Source organism: Lactuca serriola, chromosome 1 (assembly GCF_051521515.1).
Source record: "Lactuca serriola cultivar US96UC23 chromosome 1, Lser_US96UC23_V15, whole genome shotgun sequence".
NCBI lineage: Eukaryota > Viridiplantae > Streptophyta > Magnoliopsida > Asterales > Asteraceae > Lactuca > Lactuca serriola.
Genome location: NC_136408.1, coordinates 20,696,541 through 20,701,674, shown reverse-complemented (window position 1 = coordinate 20,701,674; position 5,134 = coordinate 20,696,541). Strand labels below are relative to the sequence as shown.

Below are 5,134 nucleotides of genomic sequence, written 5' to 3'. Positions count from 1 at the left end.
ACCAAATAACGTCGGGTGGGCACGGTGTTTCTCGCGTTATAACCGCGTTATTTGGCCTCCACGTCGGATTAACGCGAATACACGTTGCCCGTACCTAGTCGTCTAATAAAAGAATATGTTAATTCTCTTTTTGTCATATGTCACACTATTAACCTTCTTAATTAATGTCATTTCATTTGGCAACCTATTAAGTCTTCATTTTAAATTTTAAATTTTAAAATTTTCACTTTAATTACATTAAATTAAATAACATTAGAATAAAAATAAAATAAAATTAATACAGATTATAAAATCACGTACTTATTTAAATCAATGTTTATAATTTTATATAAATAAAAAATATCTCTTAATTAATAATTTATTTAAAATAATTGATTAATGATTTTAAATTTTTATTATGAAAGTTTAATTAATTTTGTAGGAAGGGTTCCTAAAGGTTATAAACTAGTTTGGTATATATGAAAAACATTTACGCGGCAAATAATTTGTGTTTAACTGAAAAGGAATAATTCATATATAGAGAATACAAAAATACGATTGAAACTCAACATTATTAACTATATATTAAATAGAAATGCCGGTTGTGGTTTTCATTAATTGTCACATGCAACCCTTCCACATCTTTTTTTAATCATTTATCCTTTGTGCTTTCGTTCGCCATTTGCGGAATATCTCATTCCTTATCAAAAAGAACATTTATTTACTCTTCACAGTTCAAACGCAATACAACAGGTATCATCACCAATGTTGTTCACCACCCAATCGCCAGCGCTCCGACTCCGCCTTTATCTCTATTCCTTATTAAAAAGAACATCCATTTACTCTTCACAGTTGAAACATTTACATGAAGATTATCCATTTTCAAAACCCTGCTCACTCTTTTTCTTTCGTTTAGTTCTAATTTGATATCATATTTTAAATAGTAGTTCTCGAAAAGATGGATACAAGAAAGGCTAAGTACTTGATTACATGATTTTGATTATTATAGCATCCTACTTTCATTTCTTCATATTGTAATTTGAAAAATCTACTCAATTATAATAACTAGAAAAAACCCGTGGCCTCATTGGCACAGGGTCAAAAAATGGTCTAAATGGCAATTTAATTTTCTTGATTTTTCTACATTCACCTTCAAATAAAGCAAACTTAATTTACAATTTCAGTACAATGTAGACGAAAAATCATTTTTTTTAAAGTTAAAATTCAAAGTAAATCCGCTAGAAACCAAACCTGTTTCATATAATAATTCTACAACCATTCTTCACCTCCCTTCTTTTTAGTGCGTTTTTACATGCCGCCTGCAAGCAACATTCACACACACATATGAAGTTAATTAGTAATAATAAAATATAATCAATAAAGAATGTGTGAAAATAGCAATGTACTTGCATTACTTCCCTAAGATTTCCAGTAAACAAATTATAAAGAAAAGAAAAAGAATTATCAATCATCTTTTTCTCTAAAATGTGCAAAATTGAAACTAAGTTTGATTTCTTTTCCTTGTCAATGTCATAGTTGTAAAAGTAATAACCCATGGGAATAATAATAATAAAAAAAATTGTGTGTGTTTGTGTCTTGTCGGAAGTCATTGGGGAGACAGAGGTGAAGGGGCAAAGGCACTATTGTCGTTGGGGAGGCGGAGGCGAAGGGGCAAGGCCAGTATTGTCATTTGACTCATACAAATCTTATGCCAACTTGTGTATAGCTTCATAAACGGGTGAGTTTGCATCTTTTCCTCTAATGTGGCAAGAAAGGATTATGGAGGCAGTAAAAGTAAAAACCGGTAAAGTACTGAAATACCCATATATGAAGTTTCATTAATGTTTAGAAATGATGAGTGGTAGTAAACCTGATTAAAAATTGGAACACACGATTTACCTTTCTAAGAATTGGGAAACAATTATAGCGAGTTCCAGTCCTTTGCAAACGTCATAGTGTCCTGGCCTATATATATATATATATATATATATATATATATATATATATATATATATATATATATATATATATATATATATATATATATATATATTACAATCTTGTTACCCAGAAGTAACTTGAAATTTGTTTTCCACAAAAAAAAAATTTGACCTGTTTACCTAAATCCAATGCTTTAATGGGTTAATGTCTTGGAATCTAAAAGAAGCGACACAAATAAATATCAGTTATCCGTTATCACAATAAAATAAAGTAGACAAACCACATGCAACATAAATAAGCATCACCTAATCAATAAGGTTTGTAATTTCATCAATTATTGCATAATAAATTTTAAAGCTTTCTTTGAGTACCTAAGAACATATAACTATAAGTTTTTTATATCATTTCTAGCTAATGAATACAAAATGTGTCGTACCTGTTGTGATGCAGCCTACCATCTCCTGTCACTTAAAGTTTTCCCAACCTGAAATAGTTAAACAATCACAAAGCTTTAAATATTATCACAAGATTAGTAAGAATAAGATTGTAATCATCTTTGTAGGTAGAAGAAACCAAAAAAACATAACAAAAAAGCAAGCGATGAGTAATAACTTGCAGTGAGTTAACTATTATGTCTTTAAAGAAATGATCCATAAAATGCTTAAATTTAAGTAATCTCAATTTCAAGTATTCCCAAATCTGCATTTTTACGGTATTTGCACTTTAGTAATTCTATGAAATATGCATTTTAATACCCCAACTCCAATGTTCAAAGTCAACTAATAGCAGAGATGTGAGAAGGCTTTGGAATGGGAATGTTGTAGATCTTTTAAGAATGTTTTGTTTACGTCTGAGGATTTTGGGAGGCTGGAATCTGCAAAGAATAGTTTCATGACGTGGTCTTTGACATATGATGATGCTTCAGAGCCAACACGACCGTCAAAATCACTTTGTTGGGGGTTAGAACTCCACCAATTAACTTAAAATAATAAATCACCATTTTGCAAAAAAAAAAAAAAAAAAACGACTCTCACTCCAAGGCGGTCCAACTCAACTTCCATCTCCTTAAAAATTTTTACTTATCAGGGAAATAATTCCAGTATTCTTAACCAATATGCTCATAACTCATAAAGTTAAAAACAAACAACTCCTAAGTTAAAATAGGAAAAACGAAAAAAGAAAAAAAAAGGAACTCACATCTAATGCATTAGTTCCTCTGTCTATGAGGTCAAGCTTGGTCAACACACCAAAGGTCCTTTCACATGAATAAATTAGAAATAATTCATTACATAAAAATACTCAAGAAAAATAAATATTTTTGACAAATACTCAAGAATAACATATTACATACCCAATGGATCCGCCTCTTTGGTAAGTTTAATAGTATCAAATGTTGCGACATCTTGGTTTTTTAGGTGAAACTGCTAGTATGATGGAATTGGGCTAAAATTAATAAGTAATTTCCAACATCACATAAGAGCAGCAGAAAGTAAACATACTTTACTACTTTTGTAGCTTAGGGTTGAAACCGCATTTAGTCTGCTGTACATATCTCTTTAATAAGCTCCATGTGATTTTAAACTGAAATAAAGAGGCACAAAAAAGGTATCTGGTTAAAGAATGTATCTTCAACAAACATGTAGATACATTTTCAAATTCTAAAATTGGGAAGTCAAACAATAACTTCAAATTTAAAATTTTAGTATTTATTTACATATGAGAAAGCAAGAACTTCAATAGCACATTAACCCTCTACACATGTTATTTTAAGTAAGCAACCCACCTTAGATTCTCGAGTTGGATAGCGAGAAGCTGAAAGTACTTGTTAATGGCATCACGCATATATGTGAGATCTTCCACAAGACGCCAGTAAAATCCTGAATATAAACAGAAGTTACAACATAGTTCTTCAATAAATGAATAGACTGGATGTGTTTGCAAGTTATCATAAAGATAAAAAAGAGGTTCAAGAAAGAAACCTGGAAGAGAACACGATGTAGCTTGAATGGAATCTCAATGACTGCATCAACTACAAATGGCTATGGTGGTTTCTTCATGTTGTTGAAAGGTTTTTGGTTACCGTCGGCCTGATCATCTCTGTCGCTCACACCCAACACAACATCGATGCTAATGAATATCAATCATCGAAAATTGGTCCTATGCGATTCCAAAGTAAAAAAGAAAAGAAAAAAAATTAAAGCTCAGTTTCTATAATAATAAAAATTCAGCGACTTAGGTGGGTACCTGAGGAGCATAAATCGGTGGTGGAAGAACCCAAGCTGATGAACTCCTGATCAGATGAAGCATCGGAGGTCGCAAGATCTTCCGCTGGTTTCAGTATTTCTTTTACCGTCACCACTTTCATCGCCATCCAGAACAGCCAAAACCCATAAACTTCATTTACGCTCAACTCCATATGTAAGTGTGAAGTTAGGTGGGCCAGAAATTAAAAGCCATAGATGAAGCCGGTAGATTGAGAAGAGAAAGCAATGAACTCATCAAAAGATATTTGGTTGATTCGTTTGATTATTATTGAAGGGAAAAAATCTTGGATATGGACTGATATCGCATTAGACTCCGTTTTCGAGTTCTAACTTAACGACGAGCGAAAACAAAGGAAAGGAGTGAAAATAAGAAGAAAGGAAATGAAATTGGTGTTCCCGAATTTCATTACAAGAAGGAAATAGAGTGAAATAGAATGATCAATTTCCCTGCTAACTTTCCTTCCGATTTGGAATGATTTTTAAGTAAAGAACAAAATGATTAATTTTCTTTTTACTTGTCTCAAACTCAGAAACACAAAAAAAAAATTATTTTCATTTACTTTCTCTTCTTTTCTCTCCTGACTTTCTTTTCTTTTCTTTTCTTAAACTCGGGAACTAAGTGTTAGGGTTCACGAAAGGGACATGTAGATAGAAGGAATCGTGAAGGAGCAACGACCGGAAACTTACAATGCCATAACAGCACAAACGACAAAAGGGAAAAGTGAAAAACATGTTGCAGAAGAAAATGTGTAGTATGTTTTTTTGTTTCAAACGTAGAAGAAGGTTGGAGACCATTTGCTTCGTTTGATTGGTGGGTGATGGCGGTGAAAACAAGACCAAAAAGTGTGGAAAAGGACCGCATCGACCAAAAGTACCAAAATGGCTAAAGAGTTGTGGCCAAAACACAAACCATAAAAGGTTCATGTTCCCCAAACCCTTTGAGAATTAAT

The 5,134-nt window shown here is 32.1% G+C and overlaps 1 long non-coding RNA gene across 3 annotated transcripts; it reads right to left on the bottom strand.

Annotated features, from left to right (window-relative positions):
• Positions 1-476: 476 nt before the first annotated feature.
• Positions 477-4,509, bottom strand: LOC145067966 (uncharacterized). Of its 3 annotated transcripts, XR_013688918.1 has the most exons (11): positions 4,165-4,509; positions 3,900-4,077; positions 3,704-3,797; positions 3,420-3,501; positions 3,272-3,341; positions 3,118-3,175; positions 2,357-2,404; positions 2,100-2,136; positions 1,879-1,944; positions 1,231-1,298; positions 477-797 (listed from the first exon to the last, which is right to left on the bottom strand). It is a non-coding gene; the product is annotated as an uncharacterized LOC145067966 (long non-coding RNA). The 3 variants fall into 3 exon arrangements; XR_013688915.1 differs by lacking the exon at positions 477-797 and having other exon boundaries at positions 959-1,298; XR_013688920.1 differs by lacking the exons at positions 477-797; positions 1,879-1,944; positions 2,100-2,136 and having other exon boundaries at positions 959-1,298.
• Between the last annotated feature and the right edge of the window lie 625 nt (positions 4,510-5,134).